This window comes from Meleagris gallopavo, chromosome 4 (genome assembly GCF_905368555.1).
Source record: "Meleagris gallopavo chromosome 4, MGAL_WU_HG_1.1, whole genome shotgun sequence".
Lineage (NCBI taxonomy): Eukaryota > Metazoa > Chordata > Aves > Galliformes > Phasianidae > Meleagris > Meleagris gallopavo.
Window position 1 is genome coordinate 45,784,614 of NC_139407.1, and position 17,620 is coordinate 45,802,233.

The 17,620-nt window shown below is 41.2% G+C and overlaps 1 long non-coding RNA gene and 1 other non-coding gene across 2 annotated transcripts; both read right to left on the bottom strand.

The window, feature by feature from the left end:
• Positions 1–13,655: 13,655 nt before the first annotated feature.
• Positions 13,656–15,793, bottom strand: LOC104910781 (uncharacterized). The gene is made up of 4 exons (XR_004159656.2): positions 15,435–15,793; positions 14,859–14,969; positions 14,347–14,454; positions 13,656–13,902 (listed from the first exon to the last, which is right to left on the bottom strand). It is a non-coding gene; the product is annotated as an uncharacterized LOC104910781 (long non-coding RNA).
• On the bottom strand, positions 14,601–14,718 carry LOC116216634 (small nucleolar RNA SNORA26). Its single transcript, XR_004159776.1, has one exon. It is a non-coding gene; the product is annotated as a small nucleolar RNA SNORA26 (small nucleolar RNA).
• Positions 15,794–17,620: the final 1,827 nt, after the last annotated feature.

Below are 17,620 nucleotides of genomic sequence, written 5' to 3' on the forward strand. Positions count from 1 at the left end.
ACCATGACAGACAGCTTTAAGTCATGTCTGTGTAAGTAGGTCACTTTACATAGATAAAACAACACATCTCTACTAACAGCTTTCCATCAATAACCTCGCTTGTATACGTTTTTCTAAAGCAGGTAATAAAACAGCATGCAACTGTTCACTTGAGGAATATTCTTCATCTTTTCCTGTCACGGAACAACAGCAGCAGAAGGGACCGAACCAAATCACACAGCCCACCCCGCATCTCCATCTGAGGCAGGAATAACTAAATTCAAGCCATCTATCACAGACATCACTTACTCTACTTTTTCTGTCTGTTCACACATTCATTTTAAACCAGCCTTAACATTTCTCCTTCAACTAACAGAGCATTGATGGTATCTTTTTTGCTCAATAGACATGATGCTGTTTTCTCTTCTGTGTGCTGTTTTTGCTGTGGAATTTTCAAACTCAAATGCCTATTTAGAAACCTGGGCACCTTGTTTTTGGAGCTAAAAATGCTATTGGAGTTTACTGCTGACCAAGGTGTGGAGACAGGAATCAATGTCATTTTTACAAGAAAAGCGTATGCCTGCCAAAAGGTATTAGGAACATTAATTACACTGGATTTTGAGACACACATTATGTAGATGGTAGATTTTTTGTTTCTTACTAATAATTCCCTTGATTTTCTGGGGCAGATTCTAAGCTTATGTCAGTACAGTTTCACATACAATTGGCCCGTGCTGGATTACACCATGCAAAAAGTTAATGGCAGTGTTGGCTGGCAGTGTACTTGAGAAACCTTAAATGAGGATTTGCAGTATTTCTCTACAGCTCCAGTTGCACTCCATACCATGGCACTCACCAAGGAACAGTATAAACCTTTGGGAATACACAGGTTTGTTTGTGATATGCAGGACTCAAGGGCGTATTTTGGCCAAAATGCTATGCTCTGTCTGGACACAGAAAAGTACAGACCACAAGAAATCAGCTTTGATCAACAAATGTAGCATAAGCACAGTTATCACATAATTATGTCTCTGTCATTTTCTGATGCAAAGCCTTTAGGGTCCAGGAAAACTCTGGAAGAGTAAGGGCACAAAATAAAAATAGCCATTTTCTCATATTTCAAACGATGCAGAAAAAAGTAACAGTCTATCCATTTTCACCGTGCTGATTTTTTTTAGTGTTCCTGAGCAGAGCTTGGATGGCAAACACTTAATAAAAGAGGGGAAAAAAGGAAGTCTCCTGCCTGTTTTCTCCTCATACGTATAAAACTAATTACTCTGCTTTAACAAGGGGAACTTTGTTCTCATAATTTCCAAGTTTCATTCCAGCCCCTGCAGCTAATCATGACCACGGTCGCTGATAATGAGTAGTAAATTGCTGGAGTCCTCCAAGCTTGATAGGTGCATTCCAGCCAGCATCATGCAGCCGTGCCTCTCTATACATTATTGTTCACAGATGGTAGCTGTCAGACCCTGTCAGCTTCATATACACATTTGGAGAGTCACATCCGCATTCCTGGAATTTATGGCTGCACAGCCCTCACCTTCTAAGGCCCTTAATTCAATAAAATGTCACCTCTCTTCAGTCTCACCTTGCTCTAAAATACTTTCACCCACTTACAGGCCTTCCATTTAGAAAAAAAAAAAACACTACTGAGTTATTACAATGTAAATATTTTAATAGAATAGAGGGGAAAAGCCTATCCAGCTTTAAACAGTCCCATTATTATGTTAAGATGGATGGTCAGGAGCTAATGGAGCATTTGCTTTAAAAGTTTATTTAAGTACAGGGAAAGTGGATATAGATTTGTACATTTGGCTGCCACATCACTGAGTTGTTGGGTAACTGTATATACAGAATATGTGGGCAAGAGCTTCATTTGCCAAAGGGTTATTATTTAGTTCCACTTTGCCTAATAGCTAAATATTAAGCAAAATGAAAATATGTATTAGCAATTTCCATTTCATCTTAAAACCATTTAATTTTAGACCAAAAAATTGCACTTTGAAGACAGCAGTCAGAACATTCTGTCAATAATAACAAGAACGGAAAAGGAAAAAATCTTTCTTTTGCCCAGAATAGGTAGTGCAAATAAGTAAAGAAGGCAAATAGGTCATAATAAGTAAATTAAAATTCAGATTTCTTTTTTTTTCTTTTTTTTTTTCTTTTTTCTTTTTCTTTTTTTTCTTAAAGATGTTCCTGGTAGCCCTGAGAGAGCTGATGCCTGCTAACCATGCCCTCCCACCCTGCTGACACCTCCAGCTAGGCTGCTGCTGGCTTAGGGAAGGAAAGCTGCAGAAGCGCCTTTCTACAGCTTTTTACACTTCTAAATTGGCTCCCAGCACGAATCAGACTGCAATGATCATTACTTGTACTGTGTCATCTCTTGGTCTGTGACCCTGTGCCTCCAGTCTCTGTAAAACCTTGCAGAAGGAGAGACAGACCAGAAAGAAAAGCTGGCGTAAACTACAGTGGACATAGTAGATAGCAGAAAATAAAACATGGACAGAAGTCTCCCTGTCCCACTGTGTCCCTAGCAAACATGCCCTTTCCGATAGGCCAGGATTAACTTCAGTTTCACCTCTTCTGCAAGCAAGGAGTACCCAAGCATCGTGGAACTGCCACCCATGTCAGTGACCTGGCACAGCGTCTCACCAGTAATGTAGAATATGCATTGGCTGTGCTGGAAATTAAGGAATTTTCATGCCATGAACTCAACTTTTCCTCCAATATGTTTTTAAGACTATAGTCACCCACACATAATGCAGAAGGGCAGAGCAGGCCTTGGAGAAACACTGCACCGCACCCCGCAGCCCTTATAAGAGAGCTGGGAGTAATCTGATAGGGATCACTCTGAAGGTCAGAGGTAACACTGGAGTCTCCTCTCCCTTGCTAACCTTTGTAAAACAGCCCCTTTATAAAAAAGCTCTCACCAGTGTCTTGGTAGGAACTGGTGCCATTTTGGAGGTCGTACAGCACATCCTCTCAAGTCACTTTTAATGCCATCTCCCCTGTTACAAGCAGCACTATGAACCCATAGTTGTGACAGAGGAAAGGCCTGGGAGACTGTAATTCATCCAGCTTGGTGTGCTGGAGCTGCAGCAGTGGTGATCTCAAGAACATCCTTCAGGGGGATTGCTGTAGGGGTTCCCACACAAGAGCATGTCCCACTAAGGTGAAGGTACAGCGCAGTCAGAGGCTGACACTAGAGAAATCTGGGGAATAACATTCTGAGAGCAGCATGTTCTGCTATCTTTCCTTCTCTCCTGCAAAAGTGCAGCCATCGAATTACGGCAAAATTCATCCAATGGTAATTTAGTACTAGCAGCAAGCAAGAAAAAATGGCCCAGGGATTCAACTTCAGCTGTGATCTGAAATCAGTACGCTCGAAAACAAAGTGTGACAGAGCAAAGACACCTGGAAATGTGTAATGAAAAAAAAAAAAAAGAAAAAAAATCTTCTACCCCATTTGTAAAACACTAACAAAGTTAAAAATGTTTTCAAGGAGTTGATAGACTGTGATTTCTGAGGTTCGTTCCTTGCCATAGGTCTCCTGTCTAACCAGGCAATTTTTGTGCAGCCTATCCCCTATCTCAGAGGAGATAAACTCATCTGGGACTCCAGAGCTGTTCAGATATCACAGTAAAAGTGGTTGCCACAGGAGCTGCATTGTCTCAGGTTGGGACTTGAGTCAGGAAAATCTCTTTAGTCAGGAAAGCTCTTCAAGTCACTCAGAGATATGGCCCACTTCCCCCATGCTCTGCTGCTTGTCACTTTGGAGAGCAGAAATAGAGAGTGATTTGATAGCTATTCTGTTCGAGTTCATCTGTTTTTAAATTAAAAGAAGGGGAAAAAAAGCAATGTATAGGCTCTGGTTTAAAGAAGTCTCCTATATATAGGATTTTGCTGTGCCAAGACAACACATCTGTCTGTTCTTCACGTTTTGACCTCAAGGAACGATGCAGTCTCTGTCTCGATTACCCACCGATCTGAGCAATGATAGATATGGATAACCACTCCCCTCCCAGTGCTGGGGCCTCTGACTGCAATGTGCAGTGTGACTGGCAGTGACGAGCAGCAGCTGGTGCTTCAGGGTCAGTTCATTGTTAACACCACTCTGGTGTTAATATATGACACACAATTACACCTCATCCTCAGAAGAAAGTGCTAGAAAGGAATATGCCCTTTAAAAGGCTTGTTACTATTTTTTCCCAAATTTTCAGAAGTGAAAAGCTGTTACTTCGGTCTTACGTATGAGAACAGTTGCAGGTTATGGAGAGAAATGTATTTCTAATAATTAGAAGATTGCCTGGATCCAGATTTGCATACTTGCACTGATGATCCAGGATCTGAACCCAACCCAAGTGTTTGAAAGCCACTGAAATTTTCTCTTTTCCAAACACAAATCTAATCCATCCCAGCTTTACGCACTGCTTGCTGCAAACAAAAAGTCGGCTTTTTGTTCCTGTTTATGTATCAGTTACAGCTTAACCAGGGACACAGAGGAGCCACTGTGCTGCCATGGAGCCGCAGGGCATTCCGGCAGGTGCGGATCAGCCCTATCACCAAGCTCCATACAGGTGGGAGTGCAGCCAACATGGCCTGGGGAGTGCTTGGGCAATACGACTGTGGATTTCCCTGTCCCACAGTGCAAGGAGGACGGATAAGGGTGAGCAGTGGGAAGAAGACGTGGAAGGGAACAAAACATTCAGATTTGGAGAGAAACAGCATTTAATGCAATCTTCTATTCACCTTCTGTCCTCCGCTGACATGTTCCTAGGTGAGGAAGACAAAGACTAGTGGAATTTGCAGTATTAGCAAGAACTTCAGCACGTACTTATTCGGCCTCTCTGATCTTGTTTATGTTACTAACATGGAGGTGATTCAAGTACACATAAGCTGCTCTTTAATAGTTGAATAAGGTACTCTAGGTGGACTGTCAGGCATATAACTTTACATATTTTTAACAAAAATGTCTGTTAAATCGCTTGGTTCATAAAAAGGTGCAAGATTACAGGGAGATAAATGTAGCATTGCCTCTTCTAGGGAGCACTGGGTCAGGAATTTCCAACATGCAGTCAAGCAAGGAGAAAATGCTTTGTTGACTGTGATAGAAGAATTTTCATAACAGCCCATATGATTCAACAGCAATTCCTTCATTAGTTCTAGTACTGCTGAGTCGAAGATCAGCCATTCTTCGTTGCTCTTTCTATAGATGAAGGATGGAAACTATTCCCTCTTCATCCCAGCCACCCTGAGCAGTTGGATGAGAGAGCTCACACTGTGCTAGCATTGGGAACAAAAGGAACAGTTTCTTTTTTGAGTGCTGACACCCTGATACCACTGACAAGCAGCAGTTTCAATTAGGAACGTGGAAAAGGTACAAGAAGTTTAGGCAACTTAACTGAATTGATCTGCTAATTGAAAAGGGTCACGGGTACCCTGAGTTTGACACGACTGCTGGGACAACAGACCACTAGGAACACAAATGGGGACAACACATGCTTCACTCGATTAACCAATCAATAAGATTGTTGCCTTCCTTCTCTGCGTTCTGGCAACATGAGCACCCAGGTATTATTTTTGAAACAAACTATAATTTGAACCTTGCCAAGCCAATTAGAATGTTACCTGCAAGGTCACGAGCATCCTTAAAAATAGTGCAAATTGACTTGTCTTCTGGTGACAAAAAGCCCCAGAGATATTTTTTTTGGCACCTTGCATTCAGTTATTTTCACCCTTCATTGTTTTTGTATCAACTGAAAATCATCTCAAGTGTTACAGTGTGACAGTGTTAAGTTCCCTGCTCTCATGCTGGAACAAGAAGGAAAGCTGGGTGATATTCTTTCCACTTACCTGCTAGAAGCTGAATATGTAGGAAAAAGAAGAAATAGAGTAGGCCAGTACAGTGTTGAATAGAGGTGGTGAAAGATTAAAGCTTAATGATTTCAAACCCCTTTAAAAATAGTTTTGAGAACAAAAAGTTCTTGCTTTCCCCAGTATGCTGGGGGATTAAATGAGCACAAAGCGGTTCATGGCCTGCCTGCCTCCATAATATACATACATATATTAAGAAATAAAATTGCCAGGCTCTGGCATAGATCTACAGGAATTCTAAAATGAGATTAATATGGTTATTATTAGCAACTATTTAGCAAATGTCTCAGCAATCAGAGTTTGCATGTTTTTTTTTTTTCAAAATACAGATAAAGAACAAAAGTCACTGGTCTTCCCTCCAATCCCATCTTGCCAACTCTGCATTCCTTCAGTGCTGACTATTAACCCTTTGCTGTTTTTAAGGGTGAGTTTGGATCCCACGAAGGCTCAGAAAACCTGGGTGTGACCCTCTGGTTGATTTTTTCTTTCATTGTCTCCTCGTCTGCATAAATCTGAGATTTCCAAGACTGAATAAACGAAGCTTAGTTTTCAGTAGGAAGTTTTATAGTAGTTGATGATACAGTTCAGTGTTTTTTTCCTTTTTAGCAGTATTTGCCTTTCAGCATTTTGCCCTGTTTTCTGTTTTTCTCCTTTTAAGCCAAGTCATGATTTCACTTGATGTAATCTGAATAAAGCCAGGTCTCTCCACTATCCCCAGTATCCTGGATGTGATACACAAATATTTCCTCCCAAGACCAAAAGCCTTTCTGTTACAATTTTTTAAGTTTCGAAACCTTACATAAAACTTTTTTTCTTGAATTTCATTCTTCCTGGGATTTAAGGAAGCTCTTTTCATGTTGCTTTGAATCAAGGCAAACCTACTATACATTATCATCTGATAAAAAGTATTTCCGTTACTGTAAGCAGAAAGTCTAACAAGATGCTTTGAATAAATTGGGCAGAAGTAAACCTCAAAGAAAATAGCACTTTCCTCTTTGGACAGTAGAAATGTTTGGCTGTTGTACAGAGGTAATAGATTACCCAGGAAAGTATTCATTCTCTTCATGCAGCAAAATCCATTATTTATAGGTGTGTGATGATAAGGAGACTTATCTAACACTAATTCCAGCTGCTCAAAACTGTTGCAAAGATCATAATTACCGTTGCTATAAGTTCATTAACACAATAGATCTTGCATTGCCGCTGAATGCCCAACACAACAGGGAATCTGATCCCTTAGGAAAGAACGGTCTTCATAACCTCCTGGACAATTAAGTCTAACCAGGTCGGCTTGCTTATGGTGAGAAGTGTAAAGGCAGTTTCATCACGTTCCCCATAGGCTTATTTATGATGCTTCTCTGTGCTCCCACAACAAGGGCTGATTCTATGCAAATTACTGTGGACTCATTTACACTGCACTGATCACATCCCTTCAGAATCATTTGCAGATCTGTAGATCAAGGAGAGAACAGAAAATAAACTCCTAAGTGAGAATCCTGTGCCTTGTCCTGCCTGCAGCTCTCTGAATGCGTATTTCCACTGGAATGCGAAGAGTAAGGGAGCTCCATCCATTTCCACCACCTTTCTCCTCATCCCTGGATCTTTTCTGAAGTCACAGTGCCCCAGGGCTAGCTGGGATCTCTATTTACAACCAGTCCCATGCTTCTGTCTGTCTTCATCCTGATCAGCATTGTTCAGCCTCCCTCCCCCAGCACAGATTGTAGAGCTCTGGCTGGGAAGCTCTAGCTCTAGACCTCACCTGCTGCTGACAGACTCAACAAGAACAGAAACCACAGACAGTAAGACCAATTGCATTTGGCAACTCAGAGGCATTCACGTTCAATTGGAGAACTGCTTTTCTAGCAAAGACGTGGAATTACCTTCTGAGTATTTTGCTTTTACTTTTGTTTTTCAGCCAAATTAACAGCAATTACACAAAAGAACGATTCATTTTCTGCACAAGCTGCCTGCAAACAAATTTAGAGAGGAAAAATGATGGAAACTTCAAATTGAGCTTTTAAAGCAACATTCTGGGTTGCTATGAAAAATGCTTAATCATGTGGCTTATGTTGCAGACACTTTTTCAGTAGGTTACGATTGTGAACAAATGATATGTCAGCCTTCTAAACTGTTCATCTGCAGACACTGATAACCAGTGCCTGGTATTGAATACCTCACCTCTTGCTGAATTAGCAATTGTAAATGTGTGTGAAATGCTTCAGGTTCAGATAGCTATGTGCCATCAAACAGAAAGGACAAGTTTAGTTTTCAATGCAGACTAGATATACTGAGCTTTACAACATCATTGACGTTTTCAGTGTGGCCAATCAAAATGATTTCATTGATCCAAAGTTGCTCTGTCACCTGGACTACTTAAGGAACACCGCTGAATTTGATTTTAGCATTCAGCAGTGGCCAAAATTCGCTTTGCTGACACCAACATTGAACTCTAATTTCAAAAAGTCTAGAAAGAAACTAATTCTGAATACTTTTGAAAAACCCTACCCTAAAAATCCTTACTTTATTTTACTTAAAATATGCAGTTTATAGAATCTACCATGAGAAATTCTGCCAGAGTGGATCTGCAGTGCAGCTGAGAATACAAGCAAACAGATGATCCATATAATAGTCTTACTTGAAGCTTTGAAATCTGGCAACTAAAAATAATTTTTTGGAAGGAAAACCAATTCCTCTCCATCTCCTTTCCAGTACATGAAATATTCAACTCCAGTTTTCTTTTCCACGAGGAAATGGCAACAGCATTTTGCAAATTGCATTCTGTGCAAAAAAACTCTCAAGCTTTCCAACTTGTACTCAAATCCCAAGGCAATAAAAATACATATAAACTATTTAGAAGCCCATCAGAATAAAAACCAGAGGTATTTAAATCACATGCTATTTCAAAGTCCAAGATGTTTATTTCAGATTATAAGGAACTTTTTCTGCTGACACACAAATATACACAAAATGTCAGAAAGATATAAAATAACCTTGATGAGACTGAGTGTGTACAATTCTGTGGGATCGGACTACATGCATCGCAGGGTCCTGAAGGAACCAAATGAGACAGTTGCCAAGCCTCACTCACTCATATTCACAACGCTGTGGCTGTCAGGTGAAGTTCCCAGTGACTATAAAAAGGGAAACATCAATCCCATTTTTAAGGAAGGTAGAAGGGAAGACCTGGGGAACTACCAGTTTCCAATAAGCCTCAGCTCTGCATCTGGGAGATCGGGGAACAGATCCTCCTGGAAGCTGTGTTAAGGTGCATATGAGACAAGGAGGTGATCCAAGCCATCCTGATTGACGTAGGTCTGCTCTGTGGTCTTGGCCTGACCTGGAGAATGATGTTAGGAAATCACTAAGGAAAAAGAAAGTGTGCCAAGAATTTATCATAAAACATTGAGAACATGAGTATTTTTATTTATTTGAAAGCAGCTGAGAGTTTTCCTTTTGATTTGAATAATGACTATTAATTGATAGCTGAATCAGCTATCAGGTAAGTGCTCTGTCTGCACATCAAGTTATTGGTATAGTTTTGGATATGAAACCAAGTGGTAAAGAAGAACAGTGAATATATACCTTCTGAAATGCCCTATGCATCTCAAGCTGCTTCGCAATACCATGAGTAATAGTGCTGCTGTCACTTTATGAACTGCAGACACAACATTTGCTACGTGGTGAGTAACAGCTGCCATGTAACTCTTCTTTAAGTGGAAGAAGTTATAGAGAAAGTACTATCATCTTAAAGACATGTTTTCAAGACAACTGTCAGAGTTGTTGCATATTTTATTAAAAGATGTCACTCCATGTAAACCATAGTGTGATGGAAGGGCTGCTCTCAGCTCTCACTGACTTCAGACCTACAAATCAGGAGCTGAAAGGACTGCTCATATCAAGGTAACTTCAAAACTTCCAAAACTGAGGATTCAAACTGAGCAGCTCTTAGGCAGGAGGTCACTGGGATCTGTAAAACAGCACAGTGTGTGATAAGCATGCTAGCACAAAGGCAGGACCAGGTCTCCAGATGGTGTAAATCAGCATGAAATTCAATGAAACTGCACTATTTTACTTGAACAGAGCAAGGACAGGTCCCATCACTTGTCTACAAAACTTGGTTATCTTTCTGAGATTGCTATTCATAATACTAATGTCTAACAAAATTTGAGCTCCTGTCCTCAGCTGTGCCTCCTTGTTGTCACAGCAGCTCACCTCTCTGACACTGCACAGCCTGAAGGGGTTGGGTTATATGAAGTGGGGTTACTTGTTCCATTTCTCACAAATCTACACTACTGTTAACCTGAACTCATTTCTGATCTTGTTCAGCTTACAATTTGACTAATAATTTACCTTTGTTTTTTTCTTTAAAAATTATAATTTTTACCTTTCTAGATAAGTGATCTGTTCTTTCATCACAGTTTTTGCAGTTTAATCCTGAGTATCAGTGAATTATTTTTATTTCATCACTTCCTGTTTTTATCCTGAGTAACCGTATTAACACTGAGTCTATCTTACTGAGTCTTTGCTTACAGTGGGAGGGATTTTGCTCCCCCAATACCCACCGAGAGATTCAGGGACACAAGGAACATGGGAAGCTTGACAACCAGGGAAGACTGAGACAGAGAACTTGTTGAGTACCTCAGCCTTCTCTGCGTCTGTTGTTGCCATTTCTTTCTTTCCATTTATCAGGGGGGGAATGAGAAATCAGTATCTTCAAGTCTGGATGAGTAGGAGAGAACATAGTATTGCTGGAAATAAACTGCATCCTGCATACTTTACTTGGCTTTATTCCCTTCCTTTATTACTTTCCTTACAAAGTATGTTGTGTGCATTTCATGATTACGCTTTGGGGAAAAGAATGAAGTGATGAATCTAATAGGATTCGGTACTAAGATCCTAGGGAGGCTGAGTGAGCAATCTTTTCAAGTAGCTTGTGGAGAAAATGCAGAGAAATTATTCCAGAGAACTCCTATTTATTTTCTTTCACTTTCCAAACTGCATGAGATAACATTCTATTTATAAGGGACAGATCGTGACATAACCAAATGGAAGCTGCGATTTCATCCTCCTACATCAGTTGTAATAAGACTCAGTGGCAGAAGCACTAATAAAACCTAAGCCAAATTCCCTTATACAACTTCATCTTCAAGTTCACCCTCACTTCTCAGGAGAAGGACTGAAAAACACTCTGACTCATAGGCCACATACCACCTCTGCTTTGGTGTGCAATAAACCATTGAGAAGGAAATAACAAATGACCTAGCCTGCTCCCAGGAGACAAACTAGGGATCTGCATCACCTGCTGTCTCCAAGGCCAGGGAGTGCCACAAGCTGGAACTCCCCACATTTATTTATCCCTTGGTTTTGGGCACGATCATCTTCCTAGGATTTACCTATTTCCAATTACTCCTCCTGCTCAAGATTTTAATTAGGATTATTTAAATTAAAATGCATATTCTGGATTACATTACCTTGGCACGTTAGAGTAAGCATACATACAATACAATCTGAAGAAAATAAATCATTATTCCAAGCTTCTATACCTCAGCCTGAAAGAGTATTAACATCTTGAGTACACTGAGTCAAAACCATAGTCAAAAACATCAAACATCAAACCATTGTGAGGAACTCTGATCTTTACATCAAAGTGCACCAAACAGTGAAGACCCTGTTTGCAGCAATGAACGTCTTATGAAGGCCATGCAGTTTTCAACTTTGCTTAGATAAACAGAAGTACTGATATGTTGAAGAATCCAACGTTAGCTCCATCTGAAACCAAATGTAAAAAGTGTTAAGACAGTATATACCTAATTTCTAAAGACCACTACAGCTTTATAGGAGCGCCTGCCTGCTTGCTTTAATCCAAATTAATGCACAAGATGCACACTCATTGCTCCTTAGGTACAAGAGCATTCATACATTATCCTCACACTACTGATATTTTGCTGGTTTTCTTTCCATAAAGTTTCAGGGTTAACCAGAGTTTGGGTTTGCCAGCTGCAGAACCACAAATTCCCAAGACTAATGAATATAACTGCCTGCATTTCAAGAGATACTAACGATCTACAGTTGATGATGCTAGTTATCTCTGAAAGAAAATCCTGACTAAAATTTCTTTCCAAGTGACTCCTAATAAAAGTTTGGACTACTTGCTCATATTCCAAGAAAGTCCTCTAAAAGCTTAAAATAGATAGAGGGAGAAAGTGGGAAAAGAACTTAAAAAAAAAACAAACAAAACAACTCACACTATCTACCATTAAATCAGTAGAGATGCTGATTTCCAGGAAAAAGCTCTTATTCTCTATTCTCCTGTAAGAATAGAATCTTTCATCATCTCCTCTTCAGAACAAGGTGCTTCACTGTTTCCTTTAGGCCTTACCTTCATCCCTTTTCCTTGCCCCTTTTATATAGAAGAATCCCCCTAAGATCATTTTTAAACACTTAGACTCTTTAGAAAAGCTTCTTCTCTGTATGAGGTTGCTCCCTAAGCATCTAATATACTTCATCTTCTTTCTATGCCTCCTTTGATCAAGTCTGAAACTCAGTTGTAAAAAAATGAATTGAGGTAGGAAATTGTGCTTTTTGACTGTCTGCTAAAACGTAAAACAGAGAAAAATGTACTCCTGCCTGACAGACTATCTTCCTGAACGGAATTGGTTCTGCTGCAGATCTAGTCAACAAAACTCTCGAGCATCATCCTTAGATGAGCAATCAATAACCAGTTTACAAGAATTGTACAGATTAAAAGCTTACCTAGTAGCCCTCATTCATTTTTATTCCTCCCTAACTTTTCTTGCAATCCCTATTGCACAAAACCTTTATACAGAAACTTCTAAAATGAGTCTGGCTTGACGTCATTTAGTTGGAAATAGGAGTAGTTAATACTAATCTTTGATAGTGTGAGCCACCCATTGGACTTTGAGTGTTATCCAGCAAAGAATTACAAGACATGCAAAAAACAGTCACTATGAAGGGCAGTAATGCCTTAGAAATAAGTCCCTGAAGAAGTCAGCAAGTAATCACAAATCTTGGCCTGAAAGAACAAGCTTCATTTTCAAAGTTCTCAAGTAGGTCCTCCAAGGACACTTTCCTCAGTGCAGAAAGAAGAGGAACAAGTTGCCAGAAGTTAGTTTCCAGAAGTGAGAACAGTTCAAAACTTAAGGTAAATCTGACAGGATAGAAATTATAAGCTTCCAAATATTTGCCCCATTTAGCAGATGTTTAAGTGAAGAACCAGAAACATACTTCCTTTCTAGATGGAATTTTAATCTGACCAATGTTATTTACGCTTGGCCCTAACCCTGCAATAATTCACTGCACCAGCTCAGCAGTAGGGATTGCCTAACAGCCAATTTGAACTATTGTTATTTTTGTTATTCCTTCAATTGTGAAACATCAGCTAGTAACAGAATACACAAATTACAATTTCACACTTCACATGGAAACCTGAATTTTTGACCTACGAGATGCAGCCTTTCAATTGCTTTGAGAGCATTGTTCCTGCTCTCCATAGTCCTTCATAATAGCTCTTTAAAAGGAAGTCTGCAGCAGAAAAATATTTTTTTGTATTTTAAATAGCAATCTTTGAGGATCCCTTTATCTATTATGCCTTTAGCAAGTTTGAGACCATCTATTGACTAATTGGACAATATGCAAATTACCCATAGCCTAATTAAGTAATTCAGAAGTGGGCCCACTGACCTCAAAATAAAGTGATTTCAAAGTGAAGCAATTTAACACTCTTGACTTCTGAATACCTTATAGGAAGCACCTAGATGAGAGAACTTCACAACACAAGCTTCTGGTATTAACTTTATTTCAGTCAATCCATACAGAAATAAATTGCCACAGCTTTTAAGAAACTTCTGTTGCAACGAATGGCTAGATTGTTTAAACATGAGCATTGAACATGTAATACTCTGAGTCACTGCTTCAGTTCAAGACAAAACATTGCATAGGACAGCTGAGTGATCTTGTGTGAAGTCTGTAATCATCCACCCAACGGATCAGTTCTGATGCCTTGCACATCCCTTGCTAGTTTTCACTCTGTAAAAGAAAAGCTTTATTTAATTTGCAGTCAGCATCAAATACCTGAATGGAGTTAAGCGGCCTGAGATTGAACTATATGAACAAGCTACATGACACCAACCTTAAATCAAAGGCATTTCTCAATAAAGATTACATTTCTACAGGACTGGGTTTTCCTCGCCCATACCATTAGTACACAGTCCAGTCCAGGGCAAGTCTAGTAAGAAAAAACAGATCCATTTTCCACTTTACCCAGATATTATTTAATTTAATTTGATTGATCTACATAAAATCAGTTCTAAAAATTCTAGATTTCCAGAGGTTTCCAGTAGTCCAAGCTAGTTTCAAACTATTTTTTTGTTTGTTTATTTAACTGTCAGTTAAGCAATAATTTAAGCTTCTTAGATAGAGACAACACTACCCCATCCACTCAAGTCTGATAAGACTTTTTACACTACATACCTTGAAGACCAATCAATTTACAAGGAACTCTTTTGACTCCATATTGTTTATCTCTATCTCATGAGGCATATTCTAGGCAGTCAAGGAGTACCAACACACTTGAGAACTCTGAAAATTGAAAAAGATTAACGTGAAACAGAATTAGATAACATGAACATCAAATGACTTCCGAAATCCTAGAAGCTTCTTTGAAAGCAATGAAGTTGATTCATTAACTTTCTGAAATTCATGAAAGTGGTTTTATGGTTTCATTACTGTGTTCCTCTCAGCGTGATCCAAAGAAGAGTTTCAGCCTCACCTCTGGGTTTGAGAGAGAGCTGTTATACCCCTCCGTACTGGCCACTTAAGACACTGGCAGACTTAAGAGGGCAAAGCTAAAAAGGGGAGTAGATCATACCAATTTGTTCTAAGATTATTTGAATTTACCATTTACTCAAACGAGATAACTTACTTGAAACTCATGAATTATGACTTAAAATGGTCAACAGCTCATTAAACTAGAAAGCACTTACCTTCTTAATAGAAGACATTATTCATTCCTAAGGAGTCCTAAGGACTGCTTTCAGTTTAGGTGTGATCATCCATTTCTAGCCTGCTTCAATCATGAAATCGCTAAGTGACTCCTAAATAACAGAGAGACCAATTACAGCACAAAACTTCAGAAGTCACTTATAAAGTCCATCATCAAATATCTACAGCAAGGTGTAGTAGATGGTTTAATCAGATGGATGAGAATAGCCTTTTCTAATATGGCCAGTTACACTAAACAGTACATATCTTCTTTATATCTCTAAACACACTAAATTACTTCTGGTGCTGATACTACCCAAAAGCTGTGAGTTCTCAGTTCTTATAAGAAGCCTTAACTGGCTAATTTGTTACTACCGTGTGCCTACTTGCTATACCTTGCAAGAAATTATAGGGGGAGAACCACCGGGAGACACCAAAAGCTACTGTATCAGACAGAAAAGGAGGCCGGGCCTAAGGAAAATGACTGCACAGAGGCAGAGCAACGACGGGCTGAGCTCGACCTGAGAGACCCGGCGGGGACAGAGGAAGGCTCACCCTAGGGCGGCATGGCCACCTACCGGCATCGGCACGCGCGGCTCCAGCCCCAGCACGGCCACGGCAGCGGCCGCCGGGACGGGGAGCGACCAGAGCCCCGGAGGGCATCGGGAGACCTTGTGGGGACCTCGGGCCGGAGCTGCGGAAGGAGAGAGAAGTCAGCACGGGAGGGAATGGAAGGAGCCGTGGGACGGAGGGAAAGGACGCGTGTGCCTCACGACAGGATGCAGGGCGGAGGGGCGGCTCCGCGCTGTGTTTATGTGAGGAAGGCGCTCTATCCCCCTGTGTTGACTCCTCGGGGCACTGCCAGGCTCCGAGAGGGCAAATGTGAAGGGAAGACGCGATGTAGGTCCCCACCCCGCCCTCGGCCCACCGGCACGAGCCTCCCCCAGCCTTCACACCACCCGCCCCTCATGCGAGAGGAACGCCGGGAGGACACCTTACCGCCTCACCGCCGGGCGGCGGGGAAAGAGGGCGGGCTGTGCCTCCGCGGCCTTTAAATACCGCCCTCCGCTCCCGCGAGATCCGCGAGAGCCCAACGTCTCTGGAGAAGGTGGGGAGGGGGAGCCAGAGGCACGGGTGCCGCCGCCGCCTATTGGTCGAGCAGGAGCACGTGACTGGAGGCGGTGTACCGCCCCTCACCAGACGGGCAGCGGAGTATGCGTGCGGTTCTCGGTGTCGCTGGGGCTCGGGGAGGGCTCCGGGCCTCTCAGTCAGGAGCGGGCGAGGGCCTGTAGGGCTTCTGTCGGGACATGGCTGCTCGGCTCTGCTCGGATGACAGCTGCACGGGTCCGGAGGTCTTTAACGTGCAGACTTTCGGTTTAAAGTAGCAGCTGCACAGCGATTTCGAGGAGCTAAATACAGCTGATCTCTGTCTAAACTCCCAACTAAGCCCTTCTTTAGGAGACTTAGGATTTGTGTGTAAGGCTGGCGAGCCAAGCCCCAGGGCCGTGTTAATACCCTGCTGACTCCCAGCAGGTGAGCACGCCTGGGCAGCAGGCACAGGGCCAGCCGGCCCGGCACAGTCGGGTTACGCACAGCACGTGTCACCAACCCGGGACGCACTGCCTGGCCAAGGGGAGTTTCTAGTCTCTAAATTACAGTCAATCAACCTAGTTGGTTTGATTCGGGCTAAAACAAACCAGAAGCAGACACATAGTTACAACCAAGGGATAGTTAGAGAAGTTTTCTTACCGCTTGTAGTTACTTGGCTAAATCTTGATACAAAATCTAAATCTTAAAACACTGTTGCAGGTGCAGTCCTTTTGTGACAGTATGCCTGTTACCACGGTTTCAGGATTGAAAAGCAGCCTTGTTACTACAGGTAAGCCACTCTGCTTATGAGTTTGCATATCCACCTAGCTTCAGGTGATTTCACGTGAGAGTCTGCACAATAACTATTTTTCTACAGGTAGACAAGCTGGATCAGTCTGTTCATGTAATTTAGTCAACAGCATAAAGTGACATTCAGCCCTTACATTTTTACCATCCATGATTGTTACCATGGAAGCTTGACTAGTAAACACTAAAGTACTGGGGGAGTGAGGGCACAGGAATGATTAAGGTGAACTGTTTCTAGTCCTGTAGTTAAGATTCAGGTATTATGTGCTGTTTTTGATCCACAGTGATTATCTCCTGATAAAGCAGAGCCATCATTTCCTGTGAGTGTGAGGGATTAGCAAGCAGGTTGTGCACATGTCCAGGAAAAACTCATTGAGTCCCTAGTTGATCATGCCAGTGGTCCATTTTGTCTATTGCCACCAGGGCACCTCTGTTTTACATAGTCATTGTGAAGAATATTTGGAGGTCTGTGTTTTGAACTTACCTAAGTGACAACTGGCTGTCTTGTTCATTTTGTGCACTTAGTGTTGATTTTTTTTTAAAGGAGCCTATGGTGATCTGAATTCAGCTGTTCAGATCTTGCAGATTGGTGCCCTAGTCATCAAAATCCCTCCTTGTAGGATGCATGAATTTCTCTAAGTCATTGGTTTGATACCTTTCTAAGCAGACAGAATTTCATTTGTTCAAAAACATCACACTGAGTTCATCAAAATGCAGTTATTCTTAATATTTCTATTCATTTTCACTTCTTTTCTCCACATAGATATGAAGGAAAATCAAGCAAGTAAAATCTTGATGTAGCCATCAGTCTTTGCTGATAGATGTCAGTATCTATCTGCATTATATAACTTGCAGATTTGGAACCTTA